Source organism: Heloderma suspectum, chromosome 4, assembly GCF_057233095.1.
Source record: "Heloderma suspectum isolate Gila_16-S chromosome 4, 16-S_ref, whole genome shotgun sequence".
NCBI classification, from domain to species: Eukaryota; Metazoa; Chordata; class Lepidosauria; order Squamata; family Helodermatidae; genus Heloderma; species Heloderma suspectum.
Window position 1 is genome coordinate 58,887,330 of NC_139461.1, and position 26,796 is coordinate 58,914,125.

Here is a 26,796-nt window from a genome sequence, read left to right on the forward strand (position 1 = left end):
ACGCAAGCCCCTTTGCCACAACAAGGCAGTGATCCATGAAGGGGATCATGGAAAAGCCTAAAAAGCCGGAAAAGCCTAGTTAGCACCTAATTAGCACATTCTCTTCCATGAACAGTGCCAATTGGTGCTGATGCGAAAGAGAATGTACTTCCAATATGTGTCTACCAACAAAAGATGTGCATTTAAGCATGAATGCATTTCACATATCTGTTTTTTAAAACTTGAATAGAGCAATGGGCTGGATAAACACAACCTCTGCTTTCACTGCTTTACATCAGGAGGGTAGGAAAACTGACAGAGAATAATGAAATCAATTTATATTGGAAAATGATGAGCCAGATAACTCTTTGTACTATGAAAAACAATTTTTGTTTTGTTTTTATAAACCCTCAATACCACTGGAAACCTAAAGTGCATATTTTTAGTATCTGTGCATCCATTTTATGATATATACTAATCTTCTATGACAGGTAAATATACTATATAATAAATTAGGTACAAGACAGAATAAATAAGGCAGCTTAGCAGCAAGACAGAAGCCATATTGCTTTTATGAGAGGTGCCTGGAACACCAATGATGGAAAGTTGCAATATAAACAGAAGCTTCTAAACCGTTAATCATTTTATGTTATGTGGCCTGGACATTACCTTTTTTGCTTTTGTTCTTCAGCTCAGGTTTTATAAGACATCTAATTCTAGAATACCTGTTTATTAAAGTATAGCAGGTGATTGTTTCCTTCTTATTTAACATATTAATACTATTTCATTATACTGTCTTGGATCTTGTGAACAAGAAGAAGGAGGAAACTCATGAATGGGTAGTTTCCCATCTCCATCTCCCTGTCCCTGTTGCAGTCCCCAGCATTCCTGAAAAGCCCTTCTGGAGAACCAGGAGCCCTCCTAAATGACTTAGGATGGGCACTGAGGGTTCCTGGGGGAGGGTGGATTTGGCCAAAAACTGGCAGAGGCACCTTGTATGTGGTTTTTGTACAGGTGTGCAACATATGATTAAAACAGACTTTTCTAGTATCATGTTGCTGAAAAATTGGTATTTTATAGATTTCTGGAATATACACTGTGGTCATATAAGTCTTGATAGGATCTTCCTTTACTAATATGAACAATTTTATTATGACTTGTATGGTTGGAACTGTTCAATAACCTTATATAAAAACAAAGTTTTCAAGAAAATTGACTGCAGATGTCTTTTCACTTTCTGTATATAGTGTAGACTGCTTTGTTTACTTTACACCTTTTGGAACACCTTGTTCGTTATACACCATTAAGAGCACAATCCTACAGATTAGACTCTCAGTAGATGTAGGGCTCTGACCTTGGAGCCCTCCGTCTATCCAATGCCCTGCCGGCAAGAGCCAGACAGGGCGGGAGGAGGACAGAAGCTTCCTGTTCCTCCAGTTTTGTTATTTTCAGCTAGACAGGACTCTGGCCCATCTTGTTTTCTCCCTCCCTGACCCTTTTCCCAAGTATTGTGACTCCAGAAGAGGGGCCGGTAGAGAGCTTTCCACTGTGGATGTGAGGAAAGGCAGGAAATTCTCAGATTTTCTCCTCCCGATGTTGTAGCCCTTTCAGGATACATTTCTCTGTACAACTCTTAATTCTTATTAAATCAAAATTATTCCAGTTCATTAGTCTAATGTGTTTATAATAACATTGCCTGCATAAACCCATCTGTAAATCTATCCTTTAAAGTGTGTTTATTCTTTTAAGGAAAGTATTCATTTATAAGTAACATAAAGCATTTAAACTAAAAAAAAAAAAGTTTATTGAACTCAGTATGTTTCTGACACTAAAATACATAGACATTTGGGCTTCATGATAGGTTTATAGAGGTTCCTGCAGTTATGAGAAAATTATTGATGTTCCATTCATTTCTTTGAAGCCTCATCTGGAAATGTGGCAGCCTCTCCTCACAGCTCTGAACTTTCTGCTATAGCATATTCACATCATCCAAACTTTTCTGTTTCCAGCTAATTTTGGAAGCCAGTTAAAGCTAGTATAGTAAATGACTGTACTGAACGAACAATCAATAGTAATACCAATTGTTTCCTTCAAAAATAAAGATTTATGTTTATGCCCCATTTCCAGATTAAAGGGCTATTACTGGAAAGATGGAGCATTATAAAAGACTAACTTCTTTCTGAAAGTTGAAAATAAACCCATTTAGATGCAGCAAATCATATCCCCAGATTGCTAACAAATATGAGGATCAGTGGAAACCATGCATCATTTTATTCAGATATAGGAATTTTATTGGCCATGTTCGCACAAAATTCTTAGTCAGAATTGCTGAGAATTCTGACTTATCAGTAACAAGCAGCGTGCACCAGCATGCTGCTCATTACCAATAATGAAAACTCTGGCTTAGACTTTTGTGCAAAAGCAGCCATTGTATCATATCAACATGAATTAGGATTTTCAGTTTCATAATTAGAAAATGGAAAATCTCAGTTTTAAGTCTACTGAGAGCATTCCCTTTGGCTCGGACATACTGAGGCATTCAATGCCATTTAAGATTAATATATAATACACTGGTAACCATATCTACCTCAGAAAATAATTCAAGTTCAATTTACAATATGTGCAGTTGTTTAGACAAATGGATTTTTTTCCTGCTGAAAACGAATAAAATCTTATTTTCCAAGTCAATGGTCTAACGTAGAATACTAAATATTGTAACAATGGCATGGGAACACATCCAGATTGCTATTAAAAAAACCCAGAATCAATGTGCTTTTCACCTGTTTCTACATTTCATATTCACCAAGACTTCAAAACAAGTGTGCGTTTTTCTTTACTTTTTCTCTTTTTTCTTTCTTTCCACAAAGCTTTGGAAATGTTATTTTTAATTATTTTCCTTGACTCTAGTGATGCTTTTAATGAAAACGTGGAGAATAAATTAAGAAGAACACACATACAGTCACGTTATATGCAAAAGCCTATTTGTGTTCCTTGAAGCATTTGGATTTCAATTGCTTTACTAACTCATTAGGAAGCATAAATATTTGTGCAGAATCTCAACTTGTATAATAGCTTTGAAGGGTGCTAGTACATACAATATACTTTGGAAAGGCTTGGCATACTTCCCCCTGACTTTGCAATGAAACATACTTTTTCATACACACACACACACACACACACACGAGAAACATTGGCAAATGTGTAGTGTAGCTCTCCTCCCTATGTCCATTAACCTGTGCCAGCAACAGAGACAAAGGCCAACGATGCTGTTGCATGATACTGAACAAAAAGGCTCTTCTTTCAGTAATTCACCAGCTGGATGACCACCTGTTTTCCTAACTTGGCTGGAGTGCTGAAGAACTAACAGAACTACATAATCCACCATCCTGGGCCTGAAATTAAAAGATTAATTCAAAAAAATTCTAGGGCGTATATCCAGATTTAAGTCCCAGCATCTTCAATCTGAATTTATGAAAAAATCAAGTTAATTAACCATGTCCACTGAGGTAACTAAAGTCTTAACAAGCTTTTAGGGCAGTATAAGATTCTAACAAGAGTTTAACAAGTATGGGAACTCCAATACAATGACCATTAGCAAATCTCAATGTATAACTCAAGGGTGCAGAACCTTAGGACTAGAGGCCCTATCCAGCCCCATTTGGATCACAATCTGGCCCTCTGGTGTTTCCCAGAAGGACATGCCCCTTTCCCTTAGCCAAGCTCCCTTTTCCCCAGCTATCAATCATTTGGTGGTTCCCCAGTTTTTGTGCAGTTTGTTGCCCATTCTAAAAGTTGGAATGCCTCCCCTAAGCCACAGTTACTGGCAGTAAGAGCTTTAAGCTAAAATATGCTGGTATCTTTGGTGTTTGGCCCCATTCTTTTTGCCTTCAGCCCTTCCCCCCCTGGAATCCATCCCCCAAGAGGTTATCTGAAATGGAATATGGCTCTTCAGCTAAAAGAAGAGCTGAGTACCTTGTATAACCCCTCTGGTTCCTTCCAAGCTAAGTTCTCAGATATAGGACAGGTGTCATAACCAGGTGCTGTCAACCTCAACTACTCCAGTCTCGACCTGCAGCACCTAGGCATGAGAGGAACACAGGTGGCTTCCTACAGAGTGAAAGTTCTGACAGACATTTTGTTAAATTCTGTCTCCATCAAGCAAAGGCTATAGCTCTCTGGAAATTCCTCATATGGACAACTAGAGAAGGGAAGAGAACCTTCTCTCTGTAATTTAACAGATCCATTTAAGGATTACTATTACAAAAGGTAATTCTTAACATGGCAAAGCATATATAGATGAGCTCTCCTTAAAGCAGATTTTATGAAGTCTTAAGAGCTTGGCTACAAATAACAACATTTTGCTGTACTACGAGTTCCTATCGAATTTGATAATCACATTTTGATGGTTTTTAGATTTGCTGAATCTTGATATCTGCTTGTGTTGATGGTTGTATTCATAAAACAAATGCCTATTCTAAAATGTATCACAGAAGCTTTAACACACAAGAGGTGACTATTCAAATTGTCATTGAGCTGTATTTTCATTTGTTGCATCTCATAATGTTAAGCATGCAAGCTAAATCAACATAAATGGTGCTTCCTGGCTTGCATTAAAACAGAGCTCCCTGTTACATTCAAACCAGAAAACTCTGATTTAAAGTCCGTTCAGCAACCAGGATAATAATTCAGAATTTATCCCACAATTTTAGTCCATGCATTTAATTAAATGATATAATCATTTTTTTTAGATTATTCAAAAGAACACTAATAGTATTCAAATTCTTTCAGAATGATGCCTGATAATATATTTGGAAAAAGAAATAAGAATCATGATACATTGGCAGACAATAATCCTGTTTTTTTTAAATCCAGGATTTAATAAGTTTACGTGGCAATCTAAAAGCTCAGTAGAATATTGAATCTTCTTCACAAGACAAATTAATTAGTATTCCTTGATCACACCATAGGAAATAGAGATGAATTTCATGATGAATTATAATTCAGCAATTTTGCATTGATATCTGTCTTTGAGGTTCCATTGTTCAAGAACGGCCAACTTAAGGTAATTGACTATTACAGGACCTAATAATGCCAGCTAAAACATCATGGGTTCATATACCTGCTCATCTTCAAATGTGGTATTTGCCAGCATATATGGCATTTTACATAGGACAAACAGACCAGTTTCTATGCAAAAGAATAAATGCATACTAACATCTGAAATGGCGATATTTAAAACCAGTGGGGAAACACTTGAAGACTCTTGTTAAAACAATGTTTCAAATAAAGAACAATAGAACCGTTCTATTTACAATTACACACATTCACCTATTCCCCCCCCCCCACTTATGCACATTAGGCAGGGTTTGGGGACTGGTGAGAGTTAGTAAAGCTGTTATGGATGAAGCTATCAAGAGGTGGAGGTCAAATTATGAGGGCTGGCAACAGCCTTGCCAATACTCTGATGTTACTCTCAGAGCCATGGTTTGATTCAAAAGTTGTTGAGGCTGGGTCACTAAGAATAAGAAACCTGAACAAGATTTTAGTGTGTACCATGCTATTGGCAAATAGAGATGCAGAAGTATTTACTCTCTAAGTAATCGCTATGCCATTTGGCATGCTGGAAAGCTATATTTTCCAAGATAAAACTCTAATGCCAAGTGCTGATGTTTTATACTTTCTTTCAATATTTGGATGAACAGAGGTTATAAATATAACTGAATAAACTAACAGGACATACCTTTGCAGATTTCCTTTCTAGTAGTAAAGCCTTGCCAAAGTGTATTTCCTTAGTAAAGCACAAAATGAGTCAGCTCTAGCTAGCTTGGGTAGGATGCTGGGACTTTATATAAAACGCCAATATTATCTATGCTGTACTGAATTGTAATATTGCCAATGTTATAGGTATAACTTTTAAGTAGAATGATACTTGAAGTTTGTGCGTAATGCAGTTTAAATTTAATCCTTTTAAGTAACTTTTTAATATTTTTTTTCTTTTTCTTTCTTGCTTTCTTCTTCCTCTTCCTTCTCCTGTTCTTTTTTTTTTTCTTTTTCGTTATTGCTGTGTCCTCCTAAGAATACTGTGTTGTTGGAATCTGTAGATAATGACTAGGTTGTTGGTACTGTTTATTTCATTTATAAAGATAAAAAATATAATAAAAAGTATTTTAAAAAACTGATGAAAGTTTTCTGAACAAAGATTCAACAAACATCTTATCACATCTGTCTATGTCACCACTGATATAATAAGGGAAAATGTATACTGTAAGTAGGTATAATTATCTAGCTTCTAGTGTAAGTGACTATAGTCACTTTTATTATAACCACATTGTAAAATTCATGATGGCCACATTGTAAGTATTTTTTTAAGAATAAACTTATATGAGCCTTTTAAAAAAGCAATCAGTGATAGCAAGTCTCCACAAACTTATTCTTGTGAATTTTTATCTGACACTGTAATGAGCCAATTTTCATGCAAATGAACCAATAATATTTGTTCCACGTTTTTCATGATTGAGGAAGTTTTAATATACATCTACAAAGTCCCCTACCTTTTATTACTTACTTCGTATCATGATTTTCTAATAATAATTATGGCTTTTTATGTATTTTACATATTTTAAATATGCTAACTTTAGTCATTGTTGGCTGTTGAAAATTAGAACCCTAACTCTGTACTATTATCATTATTTTTTTATCCCGCTCTTTGTCTAAGGAGATGAAGGCAGTATACATCCTTTTTCTTCACAACAAGACTGAGAACGGTTAGAGTGAAAGGTTAGACCATGGTTTAGTGTTACATGCACTAGTGACATTTTGGGCTCACACTCTCCTCCCTCCCCACTCCACTTCCCATGCAGCCAGGAGAATGACTTTGCTAACATTTAGTTTCACTTTCAAAGAATCCTAGCTTATTGTTTCATATGAACTAGAGCTAGTGGTTTATAATAAAGCCTGGCTACTTAAACACATCACCTTCAGAAACCACAGTTTGAGTTTTGTTTAGAAACTGACCAGAAACTAAATGCTAGAGAAGTCATTTTCTTTGTTTTGTGGAAGGAGAGCCCACAGGCTCATTCCAGTTCATATGCGTAGCACTAAACAGTAGTTTGGCATTACATGCTAACTGGACCACTGTCTGGCCCAAGATCACCCAGGAATGATTGAGTCCAACATTATGTCCACTCAACTATATTGGGAAATGATGTAGCTTTGTGGAGGAACACGTGCTTTGCATATAGTAGCTCCCAGATTCAATCAGCATCTCCCAGTAGGGCTGGAAAAGACTCCTGGCTGAAACCTTGGAAAGCTGCTACCAGTTAGTGTCATGCTGAGCTAGATGGACCAATGATTCGACTTAGTGTAAGGCAGTTTTCTATGTTCTTGCTAGCTGGACATCTACATATATATGAATGAGCCTGGTGCAGTCAACCATTCCCATATTGTGTGGAACAACCATTGTAATTCCATTTATACCCGACTGATGAAAAGCAATGCCTCAGAAGCACTAAAGGTTTCTAGTATGGAAGCAACCATGAAGTAGTCTGGCATGTTTCAAGGCTAACTGGCAACAGCTTTATTTCTAAGAAAGGAGTACTGGCACTCAAGTCTACCTGGAAGCCATGTCCTCTGCCTTAGCATCCTTCATGTGTAAAACTACATAAGGTGAATATATGAATTTACAAACTCAAGGCACAACCTGAAACCTATACATTTGACTATATGTTCATTCCAATGTTGGTAAGAACTTTGTGTATGTAACATGGCTGAAGCCTTGGTATTTCAAGTCAGAACTTCAAATATTTAAAGAATCAGGGTAGACACTGATAGATGTAGCTAGACCCTGTATCTCAGATTTTCAAATGATAGCAGATAGTATGTAATAAGATTCCTTGTAGGATAAAATATCTTTCTTCTTTTTTACCAAAGAATTTACAATGATATATATCCTCTTTTCCTGGTAAATATCCTGCATTCTGTACAAACCACCTGGATGAATGATAAAACTGTTTGTTTCCCTGAATATCATTCTTTTATATAGTGATTTAGGGAGCAATCCTATGGCCACTAGACACTGTCTAGAGGACCATAGGATATGTTCTTTTCTGGGAACCGACCTTGGATCCCGTGCTCCGACGTCAGTTTCCGGAAAACTGACCTTCCCCCTCGTCCGCACTGCCTCCAAGGCAGCACAGAGAATCCCCATCCTCCGCACTCATAAGAGGAGCGCGGAGCGACTGAAAAGGGGTGGGGCTGGGGGGCATTCCGGGGCGGGGAGAGTGGAGCTGCTGATACGACACATCCAATGTGTCGTATGGCAGCTTCCTCTCCCAGTCGGGTCCCCCGCTGCTAGACTGCTGAAAACAGCTGTCTAGCAAAAAACAGCAAAGCAGGAGAGGTGCGGAGGGAACAATCCCCCCATGCCTCTCCTGCCTTGCTTTGGATAGGTGGTCGCCTCCAAGTTCGGAGGCACCTGCCTATCTAGTTAGGATTGCGCCCTTATTTTTTTTAAATTACAACCTTGGGTTGTAATTTTTATATTACTTTTTTCTCAACTAATACCTCATGATGAGCTCAAAATGAAAAAGTGATTCGATGTTGTGCTTTTTAAGAACATAACTTCCACAGGGAAATATATATTACTGAGGCTTTGGCTTTTCCAGCTATATGCTAAGGTATCCAGGATAAGAAGTGGGAATGCTGCCAACTTTACAGGGTTCTTTTTTCCTAGAGAACTGCGCTTTTATTTGAAATGCATTTCTAGGCAGCTCTACTGTAAACATTGCATAACATTTATATATAAAATGGATATTTTATCTGCAAAAAAACTGAATTAACCTGAAACATATTTGTCTCCCTAAAAGGGTAGGACTATGTATCTTCCAAATCTTTTATTTATAACTATGATACTTGCCAGGCTTGATTCAAGGCATACTTTGATACAAGTCATACTTTAACACAGTTGAAACTGACTCGCTAATAACCATAAATCAAACATTTTGTAGTCAATTTTTTGCTGTTTGATATCTCTATGTAGTAAGCATACGGCAGAAATACAACTAGCTGGTGGCCAATGCTAGATGATTATGAAGCCATCTAATACATTATTCAGATCTTTTTATCTATCACATTTGTTGCATGGTTAGTACTGCATAAATCCTATGTCTAAAGTCATACCATGGTACGGATGTATGTCTTTCTCTACTTGTGAGTTAGGGAATGGTATTCCCTGGAATCCAGGAATCATAGAATAGTAGGGTTGGAAGGGACCCACAAGACCATCGAGTCCAACCCCCTGCTCAATGCAGGAATCCAAGTCAGAGCATCCCTGACAGATGGCTGTCCAGCCTCATCTTAAATGCCTCCAGTGTGGGAGAGCCCACCACCTCCCTAGGGAATTAGTTCCATTGTCATATTGCTTCAACAGTCAGGCCGTTTTTCCTGATGCTCAGTCGGAATCTAGCTTCCCGTGACTTGAGCCCATTATTTCGTGTCCAGCACTCTGGGATGAAGAGATCCTGGCCTTCCTCTCTTTGACCACCTTTCAAGTACTTGAAGAGCGCTATCATATTTCCCCTCAGGCTTCTCTTCTCAAGGCTAAACATGTCCAGTTCTTTCAGTCTCTTATCTTTATCTTCATAAGGCTTTCTTTCCAGTCCCCTGATCATCTTTGTTGCCCTCCTCTGAACCCTGTCAAGCTTGTCTCCATCCTTCTTAAAGTGCGATGCCCAGAACTGGACACCGTACTCCAGATGAGGCCTAACCAGTGCTGAGTAGAGGGCAGCTAGTACTTCCTGGGATTTGGAAGCTATGCTTCTGTTAATGCAACCCAAAATAGCATTTGCCTTTGTTGCAGCCACATCACATTGTTGGCTCATATTCAGCTTGTGATCGACAACAATTCCAAGATCCTTCTCGCGTGTAGTGTGGTTGGGCCATGTATCCCCCATCTTGTAACTGTGTATTTGGTTTCATTTTCCTAGGTGCAGAACTTGGCATTTATCTCTATTAAATTTCATTCTGTTGTTTTCTGCCCAACACTCCAGTCTATCAAGATCACTTTGAATTTTGTTTCTGTCTTCCAAAGTATTAGCTATCCCGCTCAATTCTGTGTCATCTGCAAATTTGATCAGCATTCCCTGCACTTCCTCTTCCAAGTCATTAATAAAAATGTTGAAGAACACTGGGCCCAAGTTATGGGCCACATGCTCTTCAACCATGATTTGGTATAACTTGCTACTCCCACATGGACATGCCTGAGGCCCTTCTGGGTGCTCCTTCCTTCAGAAGTTAGGGCCAAACTACTCTTTCTTATAATCGCATGGGTATAGTTGAGCCTGCTATTTTACTTTGTTTTCATGTAAGCGTGTTTCATCCTAATCTGGATCCTGACCATAGCGATTTGGGAGAGGAGGGTTTAAGCTTCCCTTCCACCCATTTTTTCCCCAACATTCCACACACACACCCTCTGGGGGGTTAAAAAAAGAAAACAAGTCTCCATTGACAATTTTAAAAATGATTTCTGTACTTTATCTGCTATAGGACTTTGGTAATTATATGTAATCCAGACAATTTGTATGAAGATTGTTAGACAATACGGTTTGTGAGTATATTTTATATAATAATTAATACTGTACATGCTTTGCGTTATCTACATTTTTTTGTGCTGAGTCTTACTTTTGTTTTGACAGCCTTTTCTTACTGAGGAAGATTCCAAAAGAGGTAACAGCTGTCACTCTGTGTACTGTACTTTGGATATTTATACGTATATTATTGTAGTACATTTTTGTATGTCTTATTTGATGGCATTGCGTTACCCACTAACAAACTACGACTCCTCACCTATGTATTCTACAATAACCACATAACCTGTACAGTTATATGTCATGTGGTTAAGTGAACTACTCATGAGATTTTTTTCTGCAACTGGGAGCAAAGAATGTGTCCAGTTATTTCTTGCTCCTACACTTTCTGATAGACACTGTGAGGTCATAGAAATGGAATGACCCTTTCTACGGACACTGCAAGACTTATCCAACCATATAAAGAAATCTGTATTACCCAACACATTTGCCAGCTGTTAACTGCAAATTGTAGAAAAACAGGCTTTTCTTTCCCTGTTATTCTTAAGTAGACAAAAAGGAAGCAAATGTAATTTCCTCACTGCAGAGGAAAAATAGAGTTTACCCTGGGAACAGGAGAGGGTGGAGACCTCAATACTCTTTTGTTCCTGGGCAACACATTTAAATGTGCACTTATAATATGATGCCTCTGACAACTGAACATTTAATGGATCACCATGACATAAGCAATCCTAGCAGATAAATGGAATAAACAATCCACATGTGGAGATGCAGAAACAAGGCCAAATATTATACCCAAAGAGTGCAATACCATTACTCTTAATATAACAGCTTGTTGGCTGAAAAATACACTAGCATGAAACTGCTTGTCTGTTTCACTGAAGACTGATACTTAGAAGAAACAATAACTGGCTTCAGGGTAACACTGCAGATTCTTCCCTCAAAACCTATTTTTTAAAGACAGAATGATAAGAGAATATGCCTGGTAGAAAACTGGTGGGAGTGCTGTTGTTTTTCGTATTACTATATTGATGCCATGGTAATATAAGGACATGAATGGCCACATGTTGCTCTGATATAGTAGCTCTGTATCAAATTTATGTCCAATCAGAACTGGCAACCTTAACCTAGTTTGCTCATATGAGTTGTTTTTAGGGCGATGGAGATGTTTGCACCAGAGATTTCTGAAGTCACCTGAGGGCAAAGCTAAATATACTCAAGCAAGACATAATCGTGTTTTGTACAATGCCTAAAGAAATGTATTCATGAGGCGTTTCATAAATTAAATAAATATATCACTCTAAATAATAATCTTGGAAAATGCATGGCATGATTTCAACCCTACATCTGTTAAGGTAAGGAGGAACAGGACTTCTCCCCTGAAAATCTCCCTTCTCCTTGCCTTTCATCTTCCAGGTTTTAGAGCCTGGCTGTGGAAAAATGTTTATTATTAATATTAATATAGATATTAACATTAATATAGCACCATCAATTCACATGGCACTGTACAGAACAAAACAATAAAACAGGAAATCCCTGCCATGTATTGTATTGTATTAAGGCATGTATTGTATTAAGATCACAAATATGTTTCCTTCATAACATTTAGTCTGTCCCTGATGAGTCTAACTGGCTAAACGGAAATTTTACAGGCAAGTTATATTCCTTCTGATGTAGGTTTTGGTACTCTTACAATAACTGTTTTGAATAATAGAGTAATCACATGAATATGGAAACACAGGATATTATCCAGAATTGTCCTGGTGCTAGCACTAATGAGGTTGTGCTAGCATAAACCAATGCTTGTGTGATATAAATAATGCAATGGAAGAAGGCAGCAATTCACTAAAATTCAGCAAGGCGGCAGCAAAAGACGGGTGATTTTTCAAGGTGTGGAGTGTGCCCCTTGTTCTAAAGAAAATTCAACCCTTTTGGCCTCCACACGGCTGAAGTTTGGCAGCAAATAGCTGTTTTTTCCCATGGAGCTAGTTATGTTGCACAAGCGTTGGATTACACTAATGTGAACATCACTAACATTGTGCCAGGACAACATTAGATACAGCCTATTGGAAGCTATCTTATACTAGTTTTATACAATCTTATGTTGTCTACTGTACTCTCCGGGCTCTCAGGCAAAGCTGTGTCCCCAGAGAAATCATATGGATAGCCAATTTCAAGATAGTGAATGTGCTCACATGATCAGTTCAGAATTTCTCTTCATTCTCAGTCAGGACACACATTATTTAATTTAACTGATCTGCCTTTACAGAAAAGAATGACAAGACAATGTTCAAAGTTCAAAAACTTGACGCACTAGTTACTGTGCCAGCATATCAAGGTCCATAATTCATGTCACTGACCATGACTCTGTCATGCAAAATTTCAGAGATTTAAGCTATTAATACATATTCCATCCTAAGCCATCTGTGAAAAAGGGTATTTCATATCTAGTTAGATTCACTTTTGGTAGCCAAAGAGTCTTTGGGGATACCGCAGCTGGGCACAAGTAATATAATACATTTATATTACTTGTAATAAATTAATCTTATTATAATAATAATAAGATTAATAAATAAATCTATTTATTTATTAATAAATAAATAATAATAAATTAATCTTATTTAATTCTTATTAATTAAATAAGAAATAATTTCCCTCCAGCTCAAAGATCATAATGACTTTTCCTTGCACAAACATTCTAAAACATTTTACTCATTATTATGATCTTAAAATGCTTTAATGCATTTATCACTAACAAAAACCCTCCAGTGATTGGAAAGGCAAATGGTAATCATCATGATATGTATGAGGAAGGTGGGCGGGTGTGGGGTTGACAGCACTAAAATGTGTTAGCATGGGAAAGCATGGTGTCCACATTTTCTTCCTACGAACTATATTGTGAGTCCAAATTAAATACTTATATTTCCACTGAAATATTTGCATACATTTTATCACGATGACTGGGTTTGCCAGATCAGGAGAAGAAAATAAGCCATTATCACTTATTTTCCAGCCCCGTGTGTGCCAGTCACATGCCCCATCATTACCATAATTACTTCTATGTAATGGCCATGATCTGGAAAAGGGCATAGCTAGTGTTGCTGTCAAACATGGTTATTTAATCTTGCGGAGTAGAAGTGATAATGCAACAGCAATAACAGTTGCAGAGAGGTAAAAGACAGAGACTATAATCAAGAAAAAATTATGAAAACTCCACTAAGCCTGTGTACAACCTCAAATGGCTCACTAAATCATAGCCAATATGCTTAGAATTGAAACATTAAACTTTATTTGACCTGAAGAATACATAATGTTAATGCTTTCCCTTTTTCTCTTACCAATTATCTCCATACTCTGACAAACTGACAAATTCTTGCATATGCCTGAAATGTTTGACCAAATTTGGGACAATTACTAGGAAGAGTCTTCTTGAAAAACAAGTACAATCCAAAGCATCATTCTTAAACATAACAGTCTTGTGCCCAGTCTATACATTTATGCTCCTTCAGATATATGGATAGATATCTTTTATGCACAGGCTAGGGAGGAACCCAATTTGCATGTATGGATGTGGGCTCAGCTTTCAGTTGAAATCAAGGAGTTCTTGTGGGTGACAAAATTATCTGCATGTGTCCTTAAGCAATTACTAAATTGGATCATCAGTCAGTATTCTTTATTTTTTAACTGAATCTTCATCATCATCAGCAATCAGCAGTTGTTTCTTTAAACGTTAACTCAACTCTACTGAGTCTATTTTCCAAAATTCATATCAAGGCTCCCCCCCCCCCAGAAAAGAGTATTTTGTTTGAAAAAAATGGGTATAAACATTAACATCAATAATTTGATCAATGATAAATAAACTTAACAGAAAGGTGCCTGCCTTTCTGCAATCTAAAATTAACTTACCAGGTTTTATTAGGTTTTGGCAATTAATTCTTCATATTTCCCTTTCAGCTCTTCATACAATGTACATCACTGATATGAACTTATAAGACATTATGTTGCCTATTTGGCCTCAAAGTCCTGGAAAAGTTATCCATCTCCTTGAACACAGAGAGGGTATGGAAGGGAGGTATGGGTGTTTTTCACATTGAGATTTGCTTGTATAAGAAAGGAAAAAGAAGAAGTTGCTTGCTCTTTTCTGCATTGTTGTGTACCCATGTGCTTGCCAGAGGGCTTAGGAGAGAGACAGAGTCTTGTCTCTCCCATAGTAGTTCTGGGTAGGTAAAAAACAAGAAAAGCATAGTGAATCCTGCGTTTGCTTAGCTTCTCCATGCTGCAATGTAAACTAAAGAAACCCTGGCCTCGTCTGGAAGCTCTCTGCACATGCTAGAAGGTGTGTGTGTGTGTGGGGGGGTACTGGTAGGAAGGACAGATGGCTGGTAAGCCAAGCTGATATTTTTAATCCCCTGCACATTGCTCTTACACCATTTACCCCTGATCTAATGTAAATAAATACATACAGCTACATCTTAAGAGTTAGCTCCATTTTATAATGTTGCAGAAATACTTTTTGCATACCTTCTTTTTAGCTTTTCACATGTTTATCTGAATGCATGTATAGCAGGCGGCAGGACTGCATCTGCTTGTGGCTGCTGACCCCATCCCCACCTGTACATGCATTTACTAGAAGGTGTGAAAAAGCCTATAATCTGTGGGTGGGACCAAAGACTGCAAGTAGGCATCTGCCTTCCCACAGCTAGATGCCTTCCCGCAGCTTCCCCATTCTGCCTTCCCACAGCTAGACAGCTGAAATCAGCTGTCTAGCTACAAATGCAGGGCGGCTGAAGCGCGGAGGGGACAATCCGTGCTTCTCCTGCTCTGCATTAAATAGGCAGTTGCCTCCGAGTTCGGAGGTAGTGGCCTATTCCGATAGGATTGCTCCCTAAAGAGTAAAGAAGTGCTCCAATCACAAGCTCTCAGAAATAAATCACATTCATGATTGAACTTCCTCAATTCTTTTGTTGTTGTTGTTATTCAGTCGTTAAGTCATGTCCGACATTAGGTTTATTGAAGGTTATATCTGAACCTTGAAAAATTCCGGAATACCTAAATACTGCTTAGATTTTATCAGTTTTATTGATTTTCTTTAGAACCCTGTCTTGACATCAATTTTGTCTCACCTGCGCTTTTCATCAATATTGTTCTACTTTATTCCCATCCAATCTTAGTACAATGGTTTCTCAATTTTCTATATACTGACCGTATTCATATGTACTTCTAAACAGTAGTTTAGGATTATGTGCACAAACCTTATGTGCAGTTTGTCGTTACGTCTGAACCGGGATCATAGTTAGTTTTAACTATGGTTATCTGAACAAGCCAGGAATATGAACTAAGAGCTTTTTCCAAGCTTGTGCCCATCAGTTGTTTTGGATGACAACTCCAACCATCCCTGACCATTAGCCATGCTGACTGGGACTGATGGAAGTTGTAGTCCAAAACATCTGGAGAACACCAGATTGGGGAAGGCTGAACTATGGTGTGAAGTTGGCTAGTTCTTACAAATATTAGTTAAAACTAATCCGTTTGTCCAAGTTTGGATGTAATGACAAAACATAGATCACTGAAAATTAAATCAAATGCTTCTGATCTCCTCTTGGCCACACTGGGAGAGAAGAAGGGAGGGTGGGGTACATTGAGCTCAAGGCTCATTCACATAGCTCTAACCAGAGTTTGGTATTATTATTATTATTATTATTATTATTATTTAGTTATTTATACCCCATCTTTTCCCCAGTACCGGGATACAAGGTGGCTTACAGAGATTAAAACGTTTACAATTAAAACATATGAAAATATACAAAAGTTAAAATATAATTAAACAACAATACAATTAAAATTATATTAAAACATTAAAACAGCACGTTAAAACAGCATTTTAGCCGCTTACCCTCAGGTTCCAACGATGTCCCAAAGGCCTGCTGGAACAAGAATGTTTTAGCCTGCCTCCGGAAACACATCAAGGAAGGAGCCATCCTAGCCTCCATGGGAAGGGTGTTCCACAGCCGTGGGGTAGCCACTGAGAAGGCCCTTTCCCAAGTTCCCACTAAATGTGCCAATGACAGTGGTGGGACTTAGAGAAGGGCCTCCCCAGAAGAGGACACGGGCAGGTTCATAAGGGAGGATATGGTCTTTCAGATAACCTGGACCAGAGCCGTATAGGGCTTTATAGTGTTACATCTGAATGCTGCCAATTGGCAAGTTTGCACAATCATGGAGGGTAAATAAGCCACGGTGGCTTATTTTCCCACCCTGTGCATGCCAGTCGCAAGCTGCCTAATTAGCATAATTACCCTGACCAGCTGCGGGTTGTTGTGACGTCCGAATCTGGCAAGGGTGGGTGACTGGATGGTTTACAAACCACCCAGCAACCCTAGAACAAGTCATGGGGTACAGGGTGGTTTGTAAACCATCACAGCCCCCCACCCTCACAGGGATCAGACATGATGACAATCCACACCTGGCAAGGGTAATTATGCTAATTAGGTGGCTTGAAACCAGCAGGTAGCTTATTTTTCCTCCCTGAGTGTGCGAACCCGGTCAATGAGTATATACCCAGATAACATACATAATAGTTCCTCTCTTATATGCAGAAATATTGATGTGAATATGTATCAAACATCCTGTTCTATTTAGTTGCATTTCTCAACTTTCATTCATTTTCTCATTGTAACTTTCTAAAACTGAGGTCAGAGCTGCTAGAATTACTTATTTATTCGTTCATGCATCCGTAGCTGGCACTGTTGGTTTTTCTGTGCTTTGGACTTTGCTTCCCACCATTGCTTAAAATGCTGCCAAAAGGTAGTCTCCAAGTTGCTGTGCTAAAGATTTTAAAGAGCAGCATACTCTGCTTCCTACATTACACTAAAGTAGAGGCACAAGTTCTCCTTTCACTGATAAGTCAATTCTCAAAGGGTGTGCTATCATCAGGAACAAGGGAGCTCTATGGTGCTTGTTAGACTTGGACAAGAGCTGCTCTTTTCTTCTCTGGCCAGTTGTCTGTCAGGAAAGGAGGCCAGTGTCTCCAAGCCAGGCTCTAGCAGCTGTCAAAACACTATGCACTACTTGCAAGTAGTGCATGGAATCTTAGTATTTATACATGCAAGTTACCAGGGGGGTTCTATACTTATGCAGAAATCCTTGCTAGTGATGGAGAACATTTCCATTCCTTCTCCTTGACGTCAAATCAAAATCAGTGCAAACTGGAAGATCACATGATTTTTAGTTGCTTACCAATGCACTCCTATTGTACACCAAAACAAATATACTTGTATAAAAGGGTATACTTTTATCCATACAAATGCTTCCTATGCTTCAGCAAAGGAGGTCGTTACCTTGTCGTGGTGCTGGAGCTTGAGCACCTCAATGATGTCATGAGCTAAACCGTGAAGGGACACCCAAGACAGGAAGGTCATAGCAGAGAGGTCAGACTAAATACGATCCCTGGGGAAGGAAACAGCAACCCACCCCAGTATTCTTGCCATGAAAACTAAATGGATCAGTACAACCAGAGATATATCGGTATACCATTGGAAGATGGGACTCCCAGGTCACAAGATGGTCAAAATGCTACTGGGGAGGAACAGAGGATAAGTTCACCTAGCCCCAGATGTGATGACGCAGCTAGCTCAAAGCCGAAAGGACGGCTAGCAGCCGATGGTGCTGGTGGTGAACGACGAATCTGATGTTCTAAAGATCAACACACCATAGGAACCTGGAATGTAAGATCTATAAGCCAGGGCAAATTGGATGTGGTTATTGGGGAGATGTCAAGATTAAATATAGACATTTTGGGTGTCAGTGAACTGAAATGGACTGGAATGGGCCACTTCACATCAAATGACCACCAGATCTACTACTGTGGACAAGAGGACCACAGAAGAAATGGAGTAGCCTTCATAATTAATAATAAAGTGGCTAAAGCAGTGCTTGGATACAATCCAAAAAATGACAGAATGATCTCAATTCGAATTCAGGGTAAGCCATTTAACATCACAGTGATCCAAATATACGCCCCAACCACAGATGCTGAAGAAGCAGAAGTAGATCAGTTCTATGAGGATCTACTATCCAGCAGCACCTACTGGATAGTACGCCAAACAAATATGTTATCTTCATTACAGGAGACTGGAATGCTAAGGTGAGTAGTCAAATAACACCTGGAATTACAGGCGAGCATGGTCTGGGAGAACAAAATGAAGCGGGACATAGGCTGATAGAATTTTGCCAAGATAACTCACTGTGCATAACAAACACTCTCTTCCAACAACCTAAGAGACGACTTTATACATGGACTTCACCAGACGGTCGACACCGAAATCAGATTGACTACATCCTTTGTAGCCAAAGGTGGCGGACATCTATGCAGTTGGTAAAAACAAGACCTGATTGTAGTTCAGATCACGAACTTCTTATTGCACAATTTAGAATCAGACTAAAGAGAATAGGGAAGACCCACAGATCAGTTAGGTATGAGTTCACTAATATTCCTAATGAATATGCAGTAGAGGTGAAGAATAGATTTCAGGGACTAGATTTAGTAGATAGGGTCCCGGAAGAACTATGGACAGAAGTTCGCAACATTGTTCAGGAGGCGGCAACAAAAAACGTCCCAAAGAAAAAGAAAACGAAGAAGGCAAGATGGCTGTCTGCTGAGACACTGGAAGCAGCCCAAGAAAGAAGGAAAGCAAAAGGCAACAGTGATAGGGGGAGATATGCCCAATTAAATGCAAAATTCCAGAGGTTAGCCAGAAGAGATCAGGAATTATTTTTAAACAAGCAATGTGTGGAAGTGGAAGAAGATAATAGAATATGAAGGACAAGAGACCTCTTCCAGAAAATTAGAAACATCGGAGGTAAATTCCACGCAAAAATGGGTATGATCAAAAACAAAGATGGCAAGGACCTAACAGAAGCAGAAGAGAGCAAGAAAAGGTGGCAAGAATATACGGAAGATCTGTATAGGAAAGATAATAACATCAGGGATAGATTTGACGGTGTGGTCAGTGAGCTAGAGCCAGACATCCTGAAGCGTGAGGTTGAATGGGCCTTAAGAAGCATTGCTAATAACAAGGCAGCAGGAGATGACCGGTATCCCAGCTGAACTGGTTAAAATCTTGCAAGATGATGCTGTCAAGGTGATGCATGCCATATGCCAGCAAATTTGGAAAACACAAGAATGGCCAGCAGATTGGAAAAGATCAACTTATATCCCCATACCAAAAAATGGAAGCATCAAAGAATGTTCAAACTATCGAACAGTGGCACTTATTTCACATGCCAGTAAGGTAATGCTCAAGATCTTGCAAGGTAGACTCCAGCAATTCATGGAACGAGAATTGCCAGATGTACAAGCTGGGTTTAGAAAAGGCAGAGGAACTAGAGACCAAATTGCTAATGTCCGCTGGATAATGGAGAAAGCCCGGGAATTTCAGAAAAACATCTACTGTATTTCTGTTTTATTGACTATTCTAAAGCCTTTGACTGTGTGGATCATAACAAATTGTGGCAAGTTCTTGGTGGTATGGGGATACCAAGTCATCTTGTCTGCATCCTGAGGAATCTGTAGAATGACCAAGTAGCAACGGTAAGAACAGACCACGGAACAACGGACTGGTTTAAGATTGGGAAAGGAGCACAGCAGGGTTGTATACTCTCACCCTACCTATTCAACCTGTACACAGACCACATCATGCGATGTGCTGGGCTTCATGAATCCAAGGCTGGAGTTAAAATCCCTGGAAGAAACATTAACAGTCTCAGATATGCAGATGATACCACTTTGAGGGCTGAAAGTGAGGAGGAGCTGAGGAACCTTCTGACAAAGGTGAAAGAAGAAAGTGCAAAAGCTGGGTTGCAGTTAAACCTCAAAAAAACCAAGATTATGGCAACCAGCTTGACTGATAACTGGCAAATAGAGGGAGAAAACGTGGAGGCAGTGACAGACTTTGTCTTTCTAGGCACAAAGATTACTGCAGATGCTGACTGCAGCCAGGAAATCAGAAGATGTTTACTTCTTGGGAAGGACAGCAATGACAAATCTTGATAAAATAGTGAAGAGCAGAGACATCACACTGACAACAAAGGTGCGCATAGTTAAGCAATGGTATTCCCCGTAGTAACCTATGGCTGCGAGAGCTGGACCATAAGGAAGGCTGAGTGAAGGAAGAGAGATGCTTTTGAACTGTGCTGCTGGAGGAAAATTCTGAGAGTGCCTTGGACTGCAAGAAGATTAAACCAGTCCATACTCCAGGAAATCAAGCCAGACTGCTCACCTGAGGGAAGGATATTCAAGGCAAAACTGAAGTACTTTGGCCACATCATGAGAAGACAGGATACCCTGGAGAAGATGCTGCTGCTAGGGAAAGTGGAAGGCAAAAGGAAGAGGGGCCGACCAAGGGCAAGATGGATGGATGATATTCTGGAGGTGACGGATTCGACCTTGGGGGAGCTGGGGATGGCGACAGCCGACAGGAAGCTCTGGCATGGGCTGGTCCATGAAGTCACGAAGAGTCGGAAGCGACTGACCGAATAAACAACAATGCTTCCTATGATGAAATTCTCCTAGCATAAAATAATTCTGTTGGCATAAAAATAGAATGGGCTTGTGAAATGCTACTGTATAATGAATCACTCATTCCTTCCATAAACAACAAAGGCATGGGGAATTAACTCTAATTTTTGGCACTCTGTCCAATGAATAACAGTACAAATTTGTACTTTTGTACTTGCCTTAAATTTATCCTTTACACATGTCTTGTGTGACTGACTCAGTCTCACTATTTGGAAAGTAAGAAAATACATTTTAAATAAACATACCTGACACAGGTTTCTACCTGTGAGCTGCTAGTAATGATACAGTGAAGCAAAACATGTCCTTCGCTTTAACTATTTCTTTTAAAATCATTATCATGAAGAATTGCAGGGTTTCCAAATATTCCCACTGATTTTTACAATGCATAGTGTAGATGGTTTCTGCTAACAACTTCAATAGCTGTACTTTAAAAGAAAACAGATTTTTAATTACATGTATTTAAAAAAAACACATTCAGTCATTAAAAATTTGGGCAGTGGAAGTCAAAGGAATGTGAGATTCTAATTAGAAAACTACCTAAAATTCATTTACATAACAAAAATACAAGTACAAACTTCATAACACTGAAAGTATAGGTAACTGAAGGCTTATCATTCATGATTTACTCTAGATACTGTATGGCTCATTCTAGATGTTCACTCTAGATACCACCACTTCATCTCATAAGAAATCACAGCAGTTAGCTTGAGCAAAAAGTTTCAGATTTTACGAAATCATTATTAAGAGTTCACTATGTTGTTGCATCTAGTTAACATCTGAGAAATGGATAATCCACTTAAATATTTCAATATTTATTTATTTTTTTAAAAAAAATCTGCCCAGGGCTGGATGTGTTTCTTATATTTTATGTTACGGTTATCTGCTTACTGAAGCAAACTGGCTGCTACAAATTAAAGAAAGATTTTGCATCTAATCAGCAGAATGAATTTAGCCTGAAAACAGTTGTACAGGGGCTTCTTTGAGGAGTCTGGGCTTACTGCCATCCTTGCATTTGTGAATGAAATGGAATGTCCCATGCACCCATCCCGTTTCACTCCCCACCTCCCAAGATATCACTAAGAGCTCTTACTGCTTCCTGTGCTTGATTGAATCAACAATCCAGAAATTAATTCAACATCTTCAGAAGGATTATTTGCATGTCCTTCCCCCCTCCCCCCTCCCCCCTCCCCCCTCCCAATGCTTTACCACCTGTTTTCTAAATCACCTTGCAAAACAGCACTCCACTTAAAATATAGGACAACATGACAGTAGGCTACTGCATTTGTCTTTGTCCTAGCAACATTAATATTATTCCTCTGTTCATATTACTCTTTTAAAGTTATTCTCATAATTCAAGCTTCTTCAATATTGCACTGCCCAAATTTTATAAAAGTTCTCAGCTCAGAAGGGATAATTCCAGCAGCTCAAACTTTTTTGCAATTTGTTATTGGCAGAACCAGCAGCTGCCATAGTATTTATTCATCATTTAGCTTCATTGTTCAGGCCCCTCCAAAGTCCACTGGAGTTACTGAAGACATTTTTTAATGCCCCTGCCAAAGGTGGGGTGGGGCAGAATCACAATCCAAATTAGGGCCTTATGCGGTTATACTAAACTAAGGAAAAATATCTGGCTTGGCTGCACCTACACGATGAACAGAATCTGTAGTTCGGCCCTAGCCAGCAAGAGAAACTAGTCACATGACTAGAAGCTGGGAGGGAGCTCAGTGCAGCCTGAAACAGTTGTATAAAGCTGAAAATGCTGTTCCCATCCAGCTGTGCAGCTAGCTAATTTTAGACTCTAGTCTAGACTTAATGTTCTGACGGTGGGGGAGGGGGGAGCTCTTTAGATGGTAATATGTATTACTGCAAAATGTGATAAGCCAGCTCTACTGTGTTTTGGGGCCCTCCTGCTCTTTCTGCTGAGTGGGGCCCTGGATTTCTGCCCCCAAAGACCTGCCTTAGCAGACTTTGCCATGTCCTGTTGCCATCTCCTCCAACCTTCTGCAAGATTTCCCACAAGAGACAAGGTTGGGGTACATGCCTGCACTGCAGAAAATCGGTACAGTTCCTTTGTTCCATAGCTGCTTTACTTTGGCTCCACTTCCCAGTACTCACTGTGAGCCATATAGCATTCAGGAGTCTGTGGCCACTTCTGACACCATGTAATATTCCCTTTATTCAGGAAGCAGTAGTTGAGACAAGATGATTGATCAATATTTATTAACTGAGCTATAACTACTAACTAATGAAAGGCCTCATCTAGCATCAGGCTATACCAAGTTCCCCTCCCAGTTTCTAACCATGTGTCTACTCCACTCTTGCTAGAGATCATCTGGGAGTTGGTCTTAAAGCAACAGCAACATATACAACACCCTTCCCATTTTTCCAAGCAGCCATTGTTGGTGAGCAAACGGTGTGTCTGGTCCAAATTTTTCATTGTGAAAGTCAGGCCCAGCCCTGCTCTTCAGTTGCCCTACATCATTTACAAGTCCAGGGCCTTCCCCTATACCCTTCATCATATTTCAGTGGGTACTTGACCAATGAACTTATCAAATCCTGTATTTTTAACTTTTTGGTACAAACAAAATTATTTCATTAGGTGCAATATGACTCTTTGTCTGTGTGCAACCATTGTTGTACCCAGTATTCATCCAAAGACCCCACAGTGTTTTGGAAATATTGCCATTCTCTGCACTGACAGTAGCAGTACTTTCTCTTCAGCATTTATAAAACAATACAGAAACTTAGTTTGGGTTTCACATAGCAGTTCTGCAACACATACGATGTTAATAGCCTTATTTTAAAACTTCAGAATTCTAGAATTAAAGTGGAAGTTCAATAGTTCACTGAAATGTGACTGAAAACACCCAGAAGAAATAGTAATCTACACATTGGTGAGACTGTTGTATTTTCAAGAGAAATTGCCAGCTTAGCAAACACAAAAATGTAAAGATAATCCTTTTTCTTTTTTCCTTTGTCTGATGACAATGGTCATAGTTGTTCAGAGCACAAATACTGAATATCTGAACAATTACAAAACAACAGGAAAAATCCTTCCCTTGTTTTCAGGTCAATCTAACTACATTCACAGTTGTCTATTCAATATACAAAAAGAAAAATGTTTCCTGTGGAAACAGAGTGATAGTATATGGAAAGAAATTAACATACTTGTGTAGAATAAGAAAGACCAATTTCCAGGCACTATTCTTAATAAACAACATTTCACACAATGAGAAAGGAAAACATAAACAGGAGAAGACAATGTTAAAAGAAAAATACAAACTATTATGCATGCTATATCCTACTTCAGACAGAGAACTCTTGAAAACAGAATATGGAAGTTTATTTTAAGTTTGATCAACAAGTATTTGTCTGTCTTATATTGATAGTAGTTGGTACAAAAACTGTTGCAAGCAAAGGTGTAGAACTCCAAGTCCTTCACCTGAATGAAGCATCTATAGCTTTAAGCACTCTAGGGGCACCAACCTTCTTCCAGCTGCATCAAGCAGGACTCAAGCCCTGTTTCACAGTTGGCAGATGGAACCGTAATGGACAGATGGAACACCGCAGCTCTGAACAACAAACATTACTCCCATATAATAACTTTCTGCAAATGTTAAAGCTACAGATGTGCTTCATCAGGGGCAAGAGCTAAAATCTTGAATAGATGACAATTTCTGGTGACCATTTCTCATTAGATGCCAGAATGGAAACTAAAACTAAGATGCCAGAGTTCTGATTATTTAATGGCACTTCTCTTTTTAAATTTCTATCTAGCCACATTCCTGAATCTTCTGGGCAGGTTAACAACATTTTAATAAAATGGTGCTAAGGTCACAAGTACATTATTAAAATATATCCCAGAAAAACAGATATAAACATTCCACAAAAAAAGTAACAACATTCAAAACTATGCTAAAATATCTCATCACCAGCTTAATCCAAGCTACTGAATTCTAGCCTGAAGTAGAAAGTATTCCAGAAGATGCTCCAGTTTCTGGTTTTGCTGAATGCAAAGGAGAGGGAAGGGGGAGCACAAAAGCCCAGCGGGAAGATAGGCTCTTAGTATTTAGCTGTGATTTAGCAGTATATCGAAACCAGCCCTATAAGTCAAGACTTCCCTTTTTAGAAGGCATGCTAATTCTTCTTCAGCAAGGCTTGTACTTCTGTGTGCTTAACTAGTGAATGGACCAGGCTTCACATGGGTTGGAATAGCCCATAGTTTGATACAGCTACATCAAAGCCTTCAAGCAAAGTTATACAGCTGTCAGAATTGGACACATTGTGCCCACCCTGTCTGAGTGACAGCACAGCTGCTGAAACCCTTAGGCACAGCCCCTGCCATGATGGATCCTTATAGCCACCTGAGGGAAGGGTTTCTTCACTCACTTTTAAAAAACTAGTTGGCTACCTTCCAAGCCACCAATATTTTGGTGACAAGTTGAATGTGCGTTTTTAGATTAACAACTTCACATATGAGTGCTTTTAAGGATTTTCAAATGTATGCCAGCTGGCAATTCATTCAGCTTTCCTGCAATCTCCCTATCTTCCTTCAGTAATCATTTTACACCTTGTCATCTACCACTCCAATGTTTTTCTGGCTGGTTTCCTGCTTCTAATGTATTTAAAGGAACTTCTGTTGATTATTTTAGGGCGCAATCCTATGGCTGCTAGACAGTGGCGAGACATCCATAGGATTTTTGGTTTTTTGGGAACCAAGCTTGGAGCCAGTGTTTTGAGGTCGGTTCCCAGAAAACTGACTCCCTGCCCCTTCCCCCGCAGCCTCATAAGCAGTGCGGTTTGTGCCCAGCTCCGCACTCATAAGAGCAGCGTAGAGCAGGGGGGAAAGGGGGTGTTCCTGGGGGCAGGGAGGGAAGGGGACGGTAGGAGCACCGTTACAACACTTCCTATGTGCCACCCGGCCTCCCGCCCCCACCCTTCAAAGCGCCCTGGCTAGACAGCTGAAATCGGCCATCTAGCCAAAAATGCAGGGCAGCTGAAGCTGAAGCATGTGCCACCCGGCCTCCCGCCCCCACCATGCTCCTCCAACCCTGCATTGGATAGTCGGTCACCTCTGAGTTCAGAGGCGGCTGACTATACACATAGGATTATGCCCTCCATGTTTTTAGCAATGTGATCTTAAAATTCCTTTCCCCCACCCCTTTCTTTATCAATGTACACTTGCTAGTTTCCTCATTTTGGCAAGATTTCCACTTTTAAAAGGACATCTTCTTGCCTTTTATAGCTTTTTTAGCCCTTTTCAGATGTTCTAACATGGCTAAATGTTTCAAACATTCTAATATGCACGGGAGAGGAACACCATTGCATAGCAGTCTCCTTCTCTGACCCTAGATAGGTTCATTAGAACATGTGTAGAAGGACTATCATGAATTGATCCAGCTTGTGCTTGCTGCACCAAAAACATGTCTGGCTAAAATATGGAAGGAGGCTGCTTCTCCAACAATTAAAAAACTGCTAACAAGATATTAAGGATGTAGCAATAATGGATATAATTCTTATAAAGGCAAGGACTAGTGATAACCAGATGATTAGGTTCCAAAATAAGTGGCATGCATTATTTATTTATTTATTTTTGAAAGATCATGGTTATACCTTTGCCTTGGAATATACAACAGCTCAAGTAGAAAAATATTTTGC

At 39.2% G+C, this 26,796-nt stretch overlaps 1 protein-coding gene across 1 annotated transcript in view; it reads right to left on the bottom strand.

Moving 5' to 3' along the window:
* PREX2 (phosphatidylinositol-3,4,5-trisphosphate dependent Rac exchange factor 2) overlaps positions 1 to 26,796 on the bottom strand; it is a 218,198-nt gene that overhangs the window by 170,873 nt on the left and 20,529 nt on the right. The gene's annotated exons all lie outside the window — the stretch shown is intronic.